We start from the raw sequence: 17,775 nt of genomic DNA on the forward strand, positions 1-17,775 counted from the left end.
AGGTACCAGTAGATTCAGTAGATTTTCACAAATCCAACAAGACCAAGCATTCATGATATGCACACTCTTAAGGCTATGAAATTGGGCTATTAGTAAAAAAAGTAGAAATAATAATGATAGTATAATCTGCTGTTGACGCTACAAAGTCAAAACTATTATGTTCAAACTGCTTTTTTTTAGCAATCCTGTGAATCACTAAACTAGTATTTATTTGTATAACCACAGTTTTTCATTATTTCTTCACATCTGCGAGGCATTAATTTTGTTGGTTTGGAACCAAGATTTTGCTTGTTTACTAGTGTGCTTGGGGTCATTGTCTTGTTGAAACACCCATTTCAAGGGCATGTCCTCTTCAGCATAAGGCAACATGACCTCTTCAAGTATTTTGACATATCCAAACTGATCCATGATACCTGGTAAGCGATATATAGGCCCAACACCATAGTAGGAGAAACATGCCCATATCATGATGCTTGCACCATCATGCTTCACTGTCTTCACTGTGAACTGTGGCTTGAATTCAGAGTTTGGGGGTCGTCTCACAAACTGTCTGCGGCCCTTGGACTCAAAAAGAACAATTTTACTCTCATCAGTCCACAAAATATTCCTCCATTTCTCTTTAGGCCAGTTGATGTGTTCTTTGGCAAATTATAACCTTTTCTGCACATGTCTTTTATTTAACAGAGGGACTTTGTGGGGGACTTACAGGTAACTCCAGACTGTCTTTGATCATCCTGGAGCTGATCAGTGGGTGAGCCTTTGCCATTCTGGTTATTCTTCTATCCATTTTGATGGTTGTTTTCCATTTTCTTCCATGCGTCTCTGGTTTTTTTGTCCATTTTAAAGCATTGGAGATCATTGTAGATGAACAGCCTATAATATTTTGCACCTGTGTATAAGTTTTCCCCTCTCCAATCAACTTTTTAATCAAACTACGCTGTTCTTCTGAACAATGTCTTGAACGTCCTATTGTCCTCAGGCTTTCAAAGAGAAAAGCATGTTCAACAGGTGCTGGCTTCATCCTTAAATAGGGGACACCTGATTCACACCTGTTTGTTCCACAAAATTGACAAACTCACTGACAGAATGCTACACTACTATTATTGTGAACACCCCCTTTTCTACTTTTTTTTTTAACTAATAGCCCAATTTCATAGCCTTAAGAGTGTGCATATCATGAATGCTTGGTCTTGTTGGATTTGTGAGAATCTACTGAATCTACTGGTACCTTGTTTCCCATGTAACAATAAGAAATATACTCAAAACCTGGATTAATCTTTTTAGTCACATATCACTACTATTATTCTGAACACTACTGTATATAACGGTTGAGTGGATCCTTATCATTTGATTGGTGGTTTATATGTCACATGATATGGATCATATGTTCCATTTGCCATTTTGTTCCATTTACCATGCAAATTTGGTTCCATACATTTTGTGCCATTGCATGCCACCGCCACCTCGCATTCACACAAGCTGTGATGGCGCTCATCTTAAAAACAAATGGTGGGGTTTATTTTGGTGACAGATGATGATTTCCAATTCTAGTTTCAAATTCAACAAATTTTTACCTTGGAAAAAAATTTTCAACATCAAAGTCCTGTTAGAAGTGTCTAATATAATACAATATACACAATATAGTACAATATAATACAAAAAATATAGATCAAAAGAGCTTTTCAGTGTTAAAATCAAATATCCACTAAGCCCACAACACGGATCAGATGCAGATCAAACAGTCTATTCATTGAGACTGCCAGTTTGCACCTCACTGTCACAAATGAGAGTGATTGAGGCACTTTTGTTTGAGATATAATGAAAACGTACAACAAATGGACTTTTCAATATTAAATTCTAATGTCCACAAAATCCACAATCCGGATCAGAGCTGGATCAAACTTTGTCAGGCACTAGTGAGTGTCAGTCTCTACTCCACTTCAAATCTGAGAGTGACTGAGGCACATTTGATTTAGATGTAATGTAAAATATACATTAAATGGGGTTTTCAATGTTAAATTTGAATGCCACAAAATGTGTAATCTAGATCAGATCTGGATCAAACTTTATCAGTCGACAAAGGATACCATCCTACAAATATGAAATAAATTTGACCTTTTTTGACAGAGTTATGAATTATTGAATATTCGTTCAATATTAAAGAATACGGATTTTTCTAATATTCCAAGATTTTTCCCGACTTTGCCCTTTGACCTATGTCCTTGAAAATTGAATCAGTTCTTGCCTATCAGGATATGAGCCTTCAGTAAAAACTTCATAATGATATATGAAAAATTGTGGGCTCCAGGTTGTTCACAAACAGACAAACAAACAGGGGTGAAAACATGACCTTCTCCAACTTCATTGGTGGACGTAATAACAAGGATCTACTTTAGGCGTCATATAAAACAAATAATGAATGTTTTTTCATTTGTGCAATGAAAAGAATCTTTCACCACATGAAATATTCTTACCATTGCACTCACAAACATTCATTATTTGTATAATACAAAAGTTCAAGTTTCTCACTGTTACTAACTTGTGCATGTCACATGTCAGTGAATAATATTTTTGCATATGAAATTATGTGTATTCTTTTCCTCTGCAGTCAAAATAGCCCAGTAACATCATTTCTCATATATCTGTTCCACTTTTTTAGTTCCTCAATCACATCCCTATTTTTTTCAGGCTTTATTCCCCTCCTGTTTCATTTAAATATAAGGGAAGTACATAGCAAGAAAAATGCGAAAGCTTCTTTTTGAAATGTAAGCATTAACAGATCTCATCAATGTCAGGCTAAAAGCAGTCATACAGGTGAGACAAGTGTTTCCCCATGAAGTCAGAGATTATATCAAGTTTCCACTTTGTATTGCGGAGTTATAAAGTTCACAATAAATATCAGTTCACTGTGTGGAAGTCTGTGTTTTTCATCACTGCATGCTGTCAGCAGAAAATACCCCATGATGTTTTTGTGTTGATGGTTTTGTTCATGTCACAGGTACTTTTTTGCACTGCTGACTTTCTGTTCAGTGGAATTGAGATCTGAGCATTATGGGAAAATCACTCATATGCCTCCATTTATTTATTTATTTTTTAATAATTCCCTTTTAAATTTACCATGTGTGACAGAGATTTTGTTCATTATATTTCTCAATCCAAACTCAGAAATAGTGTACAGTAAGATCTATAACACTTTAAACCATTGATAAGTGTTGTCTTATGTTATTGTATTGCTTCTCAAAGTGTGGGCCACAGCCCCTCCGATGCACCAAGAAGGTGCTGCGGGTGAGCCTTGAGAGGTCATGAAAACTAAATAAATATAAATGTTTTTGATTTTTAAATTTGTAAGAAAAATATTGATTTTTTTTTCTTTTTAATGTGCTAATGTGATTGAGTGGGCCACAGAATATTTATTTATTTATTTATTTATTTATTTATTTATTTATTTTGCAGGATTATGGAAACACTACTTTTCCATCAAGTCTCATGGACATGAACAGGAAAAAAGCAAGATCCATATAGGCCCTGGGGTCGATTCCACTGTTGTAAACGCATTTGTAATCTAGTGATATTATAGCCAGAGGACACACAGCTGTCATTTTATTTTATTAGTAAATCACTGGAAAACAATCCTATATTAAAAATATATAAATATAAAAATATATCATCTGCCAGCCTTCAGAGGTAACTGTATGGAGCTAAATCAAGGCCAAAAGTTTTGTAATCTGAAAATTAAAAAAGATTGAAAAAATAAATTTTGAAACTGAAAATTAAAGTTTTGGCCTTGATTTAGCGCCATATAACTGCTGCTTTGGATATTTATTGCAGTAACTACACCTATTATAACCTCAAATTGGATGATAATAATTCTCTGCCAGTGAATAAAAATTGCAGTAGGCGAAAAAAATTTTTCAATTTATTTTCATTTATATAGCGCCAACTCACAACAGAGTTGCCTCAAAGCGTTTCACACAGGTAGGGCCTAACCTTACCACCACCACCCCCCCCCACCCCCCCCCCCCCCAAAAAAAATAGCTGAAGTAAAAAAAACTAAGAAACAAGCTCATTTGGAACTGGATAAAGCTACAACCACACCTGCTACTCATGTCCATCAAGCATGTGATGATAAGATTAGATCCTGTAACAAGTCCAGATATCAAGGCAGGTGTTGGGAATTTTTGCTGTGTGCAGTACTCAGGGTGGTGGTTAAGTATAGTTAAAATGTTAAAGTTGAAATTGTGTCCTTTAAACTCACAGTTCAAACAAATCTCTACAACACTACAAATTAAACCCATCAAAGCCAGTGATGCATGCGTAGGCATCCCTTGGTACGACAACTGAAATGATCACGTTTACAGCCAGTTTTATATGCATGAATGTCTGTAAGTCACTGAAGATGTCTTGTTCATTCACATTAATCGCTAAGAAATAGGAACATTATGGTACTCTGTGGTCACAAACAGAAAAAGAAGCAAGATCTATATATAGGCCCTGAGGCTCATTCTCTCTCTCTTCATTTCTATGTCATAAAAATATAACACAGAAGCCAAAAACTGCTTCAAAGGTGTGATGAGTGTCTTCATGGCTTCCCACATTCATCTCCTAAAGAAAACTGGCTGGAAGTGATGATTCATGTGCACATATGAGCTCTGGAAATGGAGATGCTGTGTATAAAAATGGCTGTAATTCCTATTAAACTACTTAATCACCCATCAAATCCCTGTAAAGTCCAAATATTTATGAACCTTAGAGGACATTACCAGGCTGTATTGTCCTCTCGTGGCAAAGACAAGAACTACAGTGCACTGCAGAAATACAGCAGTAATGGTACACTCTATCCAGCAGGGGGCGGCAGATATGCTTTTTGTTTTTCCCTGTATAGCGTTTATGAACATAATCACAACTCAGCCACATGGGGTGTGCAGCCAGTACATTCTGAGTGCCAGTCCCAAGCCCAGATAAATGAGGAGGGTTGCGTCAGGAAGGGCATCTGGCGTAAAACAAGCCAACCCAACTATGCAGACTAAGACTCGAATTTCCATAACAGAGAAGGCCAGAAAGAGTTACATTATGTTTGTGGACTTAGAAAAAGCTTATGACAGGGTGCCAAGAGAAGAGCTGTGGTATTGTATGAGGAAGTCTGGAGTGGCAGAGAAGTATGTTAGGGTAGTGCAGGACATGTACAAGAATAGTGTGACAGCGGTGAGATGTGCAGTATGCAGATGACAGACTCATTCAAGATGGAGGTGGGATTACACCAAGGATCGGCTCTGAGTCCTTTCTTGTTTGCAGTGGTGATGGACAGGTTGATGGATGAGATCAGACAGGAGTCCCCATGGACTATGTTTTCAGATGACATTGTGATCTGTAGTGAGAGTAGAGAGCAAGTTAAGTCTAGTCTGGAGAGGTGGAGATATGCTTTGGAGAGAAGGGGAATGAAAGTCAGTAGAAGCAAGACTGAGTACATGTGTGTGAATGAGAGGGAGCCCAGTGGAATAGTGCAGTTACAAGGAGTAGAAGTGGTGAAAGTAGATGAGTTTAAATATTTGGGGTCAGCTGTTCAAAGTAATGGAGAGTGTGGTAGAGAGGTGAAGAAGAGAGTGCAGGCAGGTTGGAGTGGGTGGAGAAAGGTGGCAGGAGTGATTTGTGACCGAAGAACATCAGCAAGAGTGAAGGGGAAAGTTTACAAGACAGTAGTGAGACCAGCTATGTTGTACGGTTTAGAGACAGTGGCACTAACAAAAAGACAGGAGGCAGAGCTGGAGGTGGCAGAGCTGAAGATGTTGCGAATCTCTTTGGGAGTGACAAGAATGGACAAGATTAGGAATGAACATATCAGAGGGACAGCTCAGGTGGGACGGTTTGGAGACAAAGTCATAGAGGCGACAGTGAGATGGTTTGGACATGTGCAGAGGAGGGACCAGGGTATATAGGGAGAAGGATGCTGAGGATGGAGCCACCAGGCAGGAGGAGAAGAGGGAGGCTGGTGTGACAGAGGAAGATACAGAGGACAGGGTGAGATGGAAACGACTGATCTGCTGTGGCCACCCCTAACGGGAACAGCCAAAAGACAAAGAAGTTTATGAACATAATCATCTTAATTTCGTGTATTTTACGCCATTCGTTGTGGTGTCATCTTCACATTCAGGAAACACGCATCTAAGGAGTGTTTTCTCAGGATAGCAGCTGCTTCTCTCAAGAGAATATAGTTCAAAAACAGTTCACCACAAATAGAAACGATAAACACAAAGTTGACCTTCCCAAAAGTACAAATCCTTTTGGGATTAATGTCGCAAAGGGCCGAGCTCCAGGAACTGTGGTGATAAAGCAACACTTATATCCATAAACACAGTGCTAATATTATTAAAAGGAAAGTTTGACTTTTTTCAATCTTGGCTCTATTATTTTAGAAGTCATGGGGGTTCATCTTTTTACCTGGGCCAAAAATTTATTTAACCAGCACAGTACTGATTCTGAACAGAAAAACCATTACAGGCTAATTGCTACATAATGTTATTGCATGGGGCAAGCTAATAACACTCAGTAAACTGCTTCTTGTTACTGACTGGGCAAAAATGTTACTAAGTGCTTGGTCGTACAGAGAGCCCCTACAGAGGAAAACACCTGTATATTTACCTCACCAAATGGAAATAAACTTTTAAAACAACCCGGTATACAGTTAGCTGCTTACCTTAGCCTTATATGCATCAGGCAGTGCTGGTGCTTATAGAGTTGTCGATTTCTTCAATTTCTCTCGCACTCGTTTTCTGATACAACTAAAACTACCTCCTAGGGAGTATTCTTGATCTGGCAGACATTTGAGATAGGATTTTTCTTCTGTCTTTTAAAGACTGAACCCAATTCCTCCTAATGAGCACTTACTTTGGACTTCATAATGAAAATTAACAGGGAAAATTCCAAAAATGCAAATCTAATACATTAAATCAATTCACCATAACCTTTTATTGGAAAAGACATATCAGGAACACATCTAACCATTAAAAAGCTCATTGGCCACTTGTGAAAATAGGTTTTCTCCTGATTTGGAGTAAATATATTCAAATTAACACTTTAACATCCTCAAATATTTCAGCAGAATGTAGTAGATATCAATATGCTCTACTGAATAGTTGACTTGACCGTTAAAGGGTCTTTAAAGTCCAAGGCATGTGTGCAAAAAACATGCTTAATCAGCATCTTGATATGACACACCAGCCAATGGATGGATTATTGTGATAAAGAAATGCTCACAAACACAGATTTAACAATTTGTGCAAAACATTCAAAAGAAATATCTTGTGTGTCTACAAAAACAAACAAACAAATAGATCTTATACTTCACTGCATGAAAACTGGGAACAAAAACACACTGCATTTATATTTTTGTTGAGTATACTTACGGATTTAACTGTGGAATAGCTTCAAACAGCTGGTATGGGAATTTTTTTTTTTACTTCCTGAATGTACTGTAAATTCCTTATTGTGTGCAAAACATGTTTAATAAGAACATGAAGGGTTCACATGATCGTCAAAACAGGATATTTTATGCATGGGGAAAAAAATCTTTCAATGTTATATACAAAAGCATCTTTGACAAAGTTGGAAAAAAATCTTTCAATTTTTATTATAACTCACAGTAAGACATTTCACACATGCATCAAGGTACAAGGACAAAACCTAACCCGAAATATATTTGTTTTATATTACAAAATAGCAACATTCTTCAATCAGCTGGCTATACTGTTCAGTATATTGACAATCATAGTAATAAAATTCTACATTAAGATGAGTCATGTGCCACAATCAATACTGCAGCTCTCTGACTTAAAACCTGTACAATAAAACGTGAGACTTTCTCAAGTCCTTTAGTGGAACTTCTCCATTCACAGGAAGGATAAAGTGCAGTAATGGAGGGTTTATAAAGTAACACAAAAACAAGGTGACAAGAACACTAAATTAAATGGTAGGACACTTATAAAAACCTAAAAATAAAAACCATAAGGGCACTCAGAGTGCACACCTCATCCCATTTATAATTTTTTTATTTATTTATTTATTTAAGGTTTTGTGCTTCCTTTTAGCTGTTCCACTCTGAGCTGCAGTTGCTTCCATTTTAGGTTAGTTCCAAACTTTTCTGCAAGTTTTGTGAAAATCCACAAGGCAAAAACATGACCTTCACAGAAAGTGCATGCTGGAAGTACATCAACTACATTACAATAAAGTGCTCTCAGGTCTAGTGTTCATACTAAAGTCATGTCGGGGAGCATGTGCTGGTGCCTGATGTTCCTGCATCCACAGAACCATCCTATATCCTGGATGACAACCATGCAGGCAGACACTGGCTCATTGCCACCTCTCAAAAGCAACTATCTGCTGAAATCAGGTAAAACTGAGGCGTCTACGTGCTGGATCATGCCTAAGTGATACCTCCTCATCTTAGTCTAGTAAATTTAGTCTTGTTTGATCCACGGTCATTCAAGCAGTACCCAAGGATCCCCCAAAGACCCCGAGTACCAGAGATAGAAGTCTTACAACCATACAGTAAGATGGGAAGCCCCTAAACCCTAAAAAGTCCAAGTGTTTTGTCGTCCTCGACAACAATTAAGACTAAACTCACTACAACGCTGTAAACCTCATAGTGCTTCATTTGCATTTAGGAAGGTATAAAGACTGGAATGTGGTGTTGACAAGTAACAAGCTGCTACAGCCAAGAACAGTCACAGCAAACACTTAAAGGGGTCATATTATCCACCTATTTGGCACACTAATATTGGCTGCCAGGTGTCTTAAAAGTGTCAATAAAAACATGCCAGAGAGAATGAGGCAATGGACCATAAAATGTTTATGTGCAAGGTCTTCTGTATGTTGGCCTGAAGTGTAACATATCTGACATTGTAACATTGACATGACCATTAAATAAAACCCTAACCACTGCTACAACCCCGGCAAAAATTATGGAATCACCGGCCTCGGAGGATGTTCATTCAGTTGTTTAATTTTGTAGAAAAAAATTAGATCACAGACATGATACAAAACTAAAGTCATTTCAAATGGCAACTTTCTGGCTTTAAGAAACACTATAAGAAATAAGGAAAAAAAATTGTGGCAGTCAGTAATGGTTACTTTTTTAGACCAAGCAGAGGGAAAAAAATACGGAATCACTCAATTCTGAGGAATAAATTATGGAATCACCCTGTAAATTTTCATCCCCAAAACTAACACCTGCATCACATCAGAGCTGCTCGTTAGTCTGCATCTAAAAAGGAGTGATCACACCTTGGAGAGCTGTTGCACCAAGTGGACTGACATGAATCATGGCTCCAACACGAGAGATGTCAATTGAAACAAAGGAGAGGATTATCAAACTCTTAAAAGAGGGTAACTCATCACGCAATGTTGCAAAAGATGTTGGTTGTTCACAGTCAGCTGTGTCTAAACTCTGGACCAAATACAAACAACATGGGAAGGTTGTTAAAGGCAAACATACTGGTAGACCAAGGAAGACATCAAAGTGTCAAGACAGAAAACTTAAAGCAATATGTCTCAAAAATCGAAATGCACAACAAAACAAATGAGGAACAAATGGGAGGAAACTGGAGTCAACGCCTGTGAGCAAACTGTAAGAAACTGCCTAAAGGAAATGGGATTTACATACAGAAAAGCTAAACGAAAGCCATCATTGGTGCCATTCCAATGAGATTTATAAAGATGACTGTCTGAAGAGAACATGTAAATTTCCACAGTCATTGATGACATGGGGATGCATGTCAGCTAAAGGCACTGGGGAGATGGCTGTCATTACATCATTAATAAATGCACAAGTTTACGTTGATATTTTGGACACTTTTCTTATCCCATCAATTGAAAGGATGTTTGGGGATGATGAAATCATTTTTCAAGATGATAATGCATCTTGCCATAGAGCAAAAACTGTGAAAACTGTGAAAACGGATCTTAATCCAATTGAAAATCTTTGGTGGAAGTTGAAGAAAATGGTCCATGACACGGTTCCAACCTGCAAAGCTGATCTGGCAACAGCAATCAGAGAAAGTTCGAGCCAGATTGATGAAGAGTACTGTTTGTCACTCATTTAGTCCATGCCTTAGAGACTGCAAGCTGTTATAAAAGCCAGAGGTGGTGCAACAAAATACTAGTGATGTGTTGGAGCGTTCTTTTGTTTTTCATGATTCCATAATTTTTTCCTCAGAATTGAGTGATTCCATATTTTTTTTCCCTCTGCTTGTGTTGGGTATTTTCTCCTCCAAACATTCTTAAAACCTTTTATAAGACAAACAGAGTCAAGAAACACCAGTGAGACAGAAAGTCAAATTAATCACGTGCGGAGTGCAGTCCAGGCTGTACACCAAGGCTACACTAAAGTCTGGCCTGTGCTCCCGCTCTTTTTATTAGAGATGCCCTCATTACATCATAAAACTTGTCCTAAGGGTGGGGGAAGGATGACGCAAGACAAGTTTCTTCCCGTAACATAAACACATACGTCAATAAGTGCAGCTGTAAGGAAAAACAGTTTCTTTCTTTTACTCTTATCATCGAAGGTCAGCACATCTCGTTCGTCTGTTGCAGTTATCAGCTGTTGTGCATCTGCCTGGAGTGTCCTGGTCTTCACACTAAGCATCACATCACAACAGTCAAAACAACCTTCAGGTCTATTACTCCCAGTTCATGACTGACCCCGTCATGCTTCACTCCCAGTCGTTAGCGGCTACAAAAACAAGTTGTATAATAATAATAAGTACATCCAGCTCTTCATTCCCAGTTCAGATTGACCCCAGCATGCTAAAACAAGGTTGAATAACACATACAGTCTCAGGGTTAGGTGCAAAACAGCACAATACCGCTTTCATAAGAAAGAAGACAAGGTACAAATGTTTAACAGTGATAACATATATATATATATATATAAAATCCTTAACATTTCCCACCTGTTTATCGCCTGTTAAACATATAGTAGTAGTTATCACCTAACTTAGCACTTCTTTCTTGAGATTTTCACTAAGAGGTTCATCATGGTACGTAAAGCATCTATTTCAGTGTTTTGAGCTGCTACTATTTTTTCAGTTACATTCATGAACAGACCCAATCGATAATTCAGTGTTTCAATCATTAATGAAATTTTTTTTTTTTTTTTTCCCCACTCCTATCCAGGGGAACAATGAATGTGCTATTTTATCTCCTACAGACCACAATTTTTGGTCCTTTGGTACATCCGAGCCCCACATGTGATTATGTGGTAACACATCTGGGTATATCAATCTCCTCCGTCTGGTGCTGCCATTCTTCTCTGTGGAGGTCCTTGGCACTACCACATATGTATGGTCAGTCACCTGGGTAGGTGCACACACACCACCCCAATTTGGTGGGAGACTCATGTACAGTCTGGAACCACAAAGCCAATAGATGTCATCATACACCGGAGTACCATTTACAGGTGGTAGCAAAAACTTACTAACATAAGCACATGATTCATCCGTTCCCCATGGACAGGAGCCTGTATAATTACATCCCCGTCCAATGTGATGAAGATAAGTACCATCCACATATTATGTTTTGGTTAGGCTTAAATTATTTGATAAAACATACGTTTGGGTACACAGACGTTTCTTAATTTTACCTACAGTTTTATTCCCTGTCCCGTAAAAGCAAATTGGGAATGGCCGTTGTGATGACAATTTAACGTGATGATATTTTTGCGTTTCCCTTCAGTCTAGTCAATGGAGCAGCACTTGGGCACGCTTGTACGTCCTCTGTTGAAATCCCTATCATATAAGTGGTTGCACTGAGGCAAGTGGTGTTACATCTTATCAGATTTGCTGAGAACTGCTGCCCCCGAAATACAGTTTGATTATGCATCCGTATGATAAGACATTCTGTCACCCTAGCAGGGTACGGTTTAGCCGTCAGAGCTGGGTGTGTTGAGGATATAGGTATTTGCGAACAAACATAACAATTAGTAACGTAATTCCATAGCCAATAAATGAACATCTCTGTACCACAAATTAGTATGGTATATATGAGGGTGTCCATCTGTCTCATTCACATTATGAATAAACCTCTTCTGACGTTGCTTGCGTTGTTCTCTGGCTCGGTCCACAGTGAGCTGCAATTCTTGGGTCAACCACCAGGCCAGGAATCCGAGGAGCACGAAACACACTAAGATCACAACGCAACCGGCTGCCCTACCAACAGTCCGGCAGCGGCGGCGCTGAGCACGCCGCTCCGGGGTCTGCTGTAGTTCAGTCATGATTGCTAGGATACAGTGTTGTTAACCACCTCACCTAATAGTGCAAGGATCTCCCTGCTTCACTGGCATTGAGACAATCTATTGCTAATTAAATAGACTCCCTTTGTAGCCAGCCTTCCCCTTACACTGTGGAGGCAGCCAACACACGCTGTATCTTACAGTGATGTATCCACGTTGATCTCTCCGCTATCTTTACTGCAGTTGGTGTTGTTAACAGCACTTGGTATGGACCTTCCCAACGAGGACTGGACCAGTTCTTCCTCTTAATCACTCTGATGAACACCCAGTCTCCTGGCTAGACTACTGGAAGGCCGTCCTGTGGAAGATCAAAATTATTCGGCAGTAAATGTGTTTAAGTTATCTCTTTCTGTGTTAATGTCTTTTTCATAAAATTTGCTAATGTTTGTTCCTCATCTGCTGTTTTAGTATCCATGTCAAAATTGGTAGACGATATGGTCGTCCATAAAGTATCTCAAATGGTGTTAACCCTGATGGTGTTGGTGTTATTCTCATATACAATTTTACTAGGTCCAAACATTCAATCCAGGTTCGTTTTGTCTCTTCTATACATTTCCTTAATCTTATTTTTATAGTGCCCTTTGTCCTTTCCACTAATCCGGCACTTTGTGGATGATAAGCACAATGATTTTTGAGATTAACCTGTAGCGCTTCTCCTACGTATTGCACTATTGTATTAACAAAATGCGCTCCATTATCTGAATAAACTGTTTCTGGTATTCCAAATCGTGGAATGATGTCTTTGCACAATGCCTTAGCCACTGTAAGTGCATCTGCATGTTTTGTAGGGAACAATTCTACCCATTTTGAGAAGGCATCAATTATGACTAAACAAAATTCCTTCCCTTCATGTTTACTCAGGTGTATATAATCCATATGAATCACTTGAAAGGGATATTGTGGTGTTGGAAATTTGCCTCTTTGGGGTCTCAAATTGCCTTGTGAGTTGTGTTTTGCACATATCATGCATGCTCTACAATGCTGTTTTGCATATGCATCGAACCCATAAAGACAAAAAATAGATTGCAATTGCGATATCATACCCCCTGATGAGACATGCGTCACGCCATGGCTCATAATAGCTGCCCATTTAAACATATTTTTTTGGCAATATGGGTTTCTTTTGTGGTCATACGTACAAATCATTTGCATACGTAGCCCCTTTAGTTATCCACATCTGTTTTTCTCTTTCAGTTGCCCGCTGTTGCATGTCAGCAAGCAGTGTATGACCTAAATGCAAATCTGGAGTGGTTTCCTGTACAACAAAAATAGAAGAAGCCGCTGCTGCCTCTTTTGCTGCTCTGTCAGCAAAATCATTTCCTTTTGAAACACTGTCAGAGCCTCTGGTGTGAGCCGCACATTTGCATATAGCAATTTGTTTAGGCAATTTCACAGCTTTCAGTAGTGCAGTTAGGAGAGTGGCATGAGTCACTGGCTTTCCAGATGATGTCACCATTCCACGCTCCCACAAGCACATGCACTGTGCTGAAAGCGTACTGGCTGTCTGTATAATCGTTACAGCCGTACCTTTAAACAGATAGCAAGCTGCAGTTAAAGCTACTAATTCAGCTGCTTGTGCTGAAAATGAGGATGGCAATGAAGCAGAATCCAATACTTCTGAATTTGTGACAACAGCATATCCAGATTGTGTTTGTCCATAAGCGTTTTTAGTGGAAGAACCATCCACATACACAATTGTACTGTTTGGGATGGGTGTGTCCTGGAGGTCTGGGCGTGCTTTCATACAGGCTGTTGCTACATCAAGACAATTGTGCGGCTCGCCATCCTCAGGTAAAGGTATCAATGTGGATGGATTCAATGTTGTACAGCGCTCTACCGTAAGGTGTGGTTGTGATAATAGCAAGGACATGCACGAAAGATGTCTTGCTGGGGACAAAAGGCTCATGTTTGTCTGCAACAGAAGTGCAGAAACTGCATGTGGAACTTTCAGTGTCAACTGATGGAATAGAACAACATTACTGCTACTTTGAACAGCCATAGAGGCTGCAATAACAGCTTGTACGCATGGTGGTAGAGCACTTGCCACTGCATCCAATTTAGATGAGTAGTAGGCAACTGGCCTCAATTTTGAGCCATACCCTTGTACCAAAACACTAGTCATGAACGTATTCTTACAATCAACTGTTTGAATGAATGGTTTACTATAATCTGGTAGTGCCAAAACTGTGGATGACACTAATGTTTGTTTTACTTTTACAAAAGCTTCCTCAGCATCTTTGTTCCATTCCAACACGGTTGACATTGAAATATCATCCTTGTACATCAAATCAGAAAGTGGACTAGTCAACTCTGCATAGCAAGGAATCCATGCCCTGCAGTAATTAGTCAGTCCAAGAAATGACATTATCTGCTTTTTGGTTTGTGGTTTTGGAGCGTGCAAAATTGCTTCCTTCCTGTCAGACAGGATCGTGCGCCCTGTGGCTGATAATTCATGTCCTAAATATTTTACTTTATCCCTACACAACTGAACTTTGTTTTTACTCACTTTGTGGCCATTATCAAATAAGAAACATAATAATGCTACTGTGTCAGTTATGCAGTTTTCTCGTGTGTCAGAGGCAATCAAGATGTCATCAACATACACCAATAGTTGGCTATCTGCCGGTGGAACGAAATTGGCTAAACATACTGACATGACTTGAGAATAAATAGTTGGGCTCTCTGCGTAATCCTGTGGTAATCTGGTGAATGTATATCGTTGTCCTTTAAAGGTAAAAGCAAACCAGAATTGACTATCTGGGTGTACTGGCACAGAGAAAAAAGCATTACTTATGTCAATTACTGAGAAACTATTAGAATTTGGTCTCAGCAAATTTAACAGGGTGTGTGGATCTGGGACACATGGTGCCCTTTTAATCACAGCAGCATTTACTGCCTGCAGATCTTGAATCATTCTCCACCCCACTGAGGGCGGAGCCTTTTTCACAGGAAATATGGGTGTGTTACATGGTGAATCTGGACATGGCACTATTACTCCTGCTGTTAATAAATTCTCTATTACTGGCCTGATTCCTTCAATTGCATCAGGTTTCAATGGATACTGTCTTACACATGGTCTGTATTCTGTTTTTGGTCTTATAACTACAGGTTGTGCATTTTTAATCAGTCCTACGTCTGAAGGACCTGTTGTCCACAATCCTGATGGTACTGAAGAGAGAAGATCATCTTCTTCAGGACTCAACTGAAACACTCAGGATTGTGAAGTGGACACATCAATATGTGTTCCAGCTGTCAGCACCAATGAGACATTAACTGGCACTTTATACAATTTAGTTGATGGACTGAACTCCGTTCGTGGTCCAACTCTGCTCCAATCAGTGGCTGACAAAGCTGTTATGACTGTCAGTCCCAATTCTTGCCATTCTGTCAAATATGGCTTACAAAGTGACACATGCAAAGGCATACCTGTGAATCTCAATTTTAAAATGTCTTCAGTGGCACCTGTCACTGTTATGACAGCTGTTGAGTTGCCATCATGAATCAAATCGGTCATTGTCAGCTTCACAGGTGAAACGTTTTTCAATTTGTTTTCATAGTCACCATCCGGACCTGGAGGATCTTTATGCCACATTGTGACATGCAGGTCAGGTGGTGACATCTTTTGTTCAGGATTTTTTAGTAGGGCTGTCGCTTGCAAGACGACATCTTTACCCCATCCTGCACCATCTTCTTCTGAAATGTCAAATGTATAGTAATAGTGGAATGTGGGGTCATCGCTTTCTTCTCTTACCATGTTAACGCCTCCTGTGCGTTCAACAACTAATTTCCCTTGTTCCACAATTATGGACAAGCCCAATGCAGTCAATCCGTCTCGTCCTAAAAGGTTAACTGGACATTGTGGCATGTTCAACACTGACATAGTACATGTCAGGCCAAATGGATCTGTCAACGTTATGGGTTTAGTGATAGGGACGTCTGATGTTTGTCCATTTGCAGAGCGAACCCTAATAAATTTCGTTGCTCAATTGATGGACAGGTATGTTGTCATTACATGTGGTTCTACATGCTCCTGTATCACAAAGGAATGTCACTGGTCGTCCATTTACCAACAAAGTCACTTCTGGTTTTGGTACCGGATTTCCCAGTAAGGCACACAGATCCATATCACAATCAGACTGCCTATCTGATGTGGAATCATGGATTATGGATTCTAGTCATTGTGGATACTGTGGCTGCGGAGGATTATTCCGTTGTGGAATTCCTCCTGCTACTCCCTCAGTAGGTGGATTCGGACAATTTCTATACATATGTCCCTCTCTTCCACAGTTCCAACAAATCAGGGGACCACGTGGTGGCCCTCCCTGTCTGTGCTGCTGTTGTGGTTGCCATGGTCCTTGACGTTGTGGCTGTCCACCTTGTCTGTTTTGCCATGGCTTTTGGGGGCGTTTGCACTGCTTCTGCTGTCTTAAGTTACCCTGTTGGTAATATATTTCATCATCTCCGTGTGCTACATACACTCCTTTGTTGCTGTTCCCTGTCTTTTTCTGCTTTAAGACTCCTTCTGCATGACAGCAGTGTGTATGTGTTTCTTCCAATGTGCCTGTTGGCAGTCCAATCCAATGTTTCTGTATCCAAGCTTTTATATCCTTGTTGGAATGTTGGATCAGAGCGTTTTTCAATTGTTGTTCATACACAGGTGTTCCTGGCAATATGCCACTATGGACTCTAAATACACTCTCAAATCTGCATCTAAACTCTGTCCATGGTTCTCCTTCTTTCTGTGTTGTCCTGGTAATTTCAGTATAATTTATCTTTGGTCCTAACACACCTTTTGCACGTGTAATCATAGCTTCCACTCTTGTTTTCAAGACTGGATCATCATGTGGCAACGGTACGCCATCCTGGTCTGCAGGATTCCAGTCTCCGCGTATCTGACTCCATTTAGGGCCACATGCTTTCATCCACACCTGTTGGACTTCAGGTCCATTAAGGTGGTAAGAATTTCTAATGTTTTCTATATCCTGCATAAATCCCTCAATATCGACATGTGGCGATGGTATCATGTCGACTGCTGCTTTGATATCATCAGCATTCCATGTTCGATATACGAGCATGGTTGATCGATGTCCTGCTGTTCCTGCACGAGGATTTGGTACTTCTATCATAGGATAGGCATCTCCCTGGTCACTGTGTTCCACCATGGGAGGGGCTGTGGGCACTTTCGCTTGACTGCGTGTTTGTGGTTTTTCTGGTTTTTCTGGTTTTTCTGGTTTTTCACTTTTTACCTTAGGTTTTACTGCTAAATCATACTGTGGTGGCGGTACATCGTCATCCTCTGGTAGAGGAGGGTACAAATGCGTTGTTGCCGGCGGTCCAGCCGTCGGTGGTTTCTGAGGTTGTTCAGGTTCTCTGTGCTGAATTATCACATCTTCTTCTGCCTTACCTACAGCTTTCTTTTTCCTTGCTTTCTCTAATCGTCGCTTCTCTGCTCCCTTCCGTCTGTTCTCTGCTTCCTCCTCCCAAAATGCCACTAA

Source organism: Thalassophryne amazonica, chromosome 15 (genome assembly GCF_902500255.1).
Source record: "Thalassophryne amazonica chromosome 15, fThaAma1.1, whole genome shotgun sequence".
Taxonomy (NCBI): domain Eukaryota; kingdom Metazoa; phylum Chordata; class Actinopteri; order Batrachoidiformes; family Batrachoididae; genus Thalassophryne; species Thalassophryne amazonica.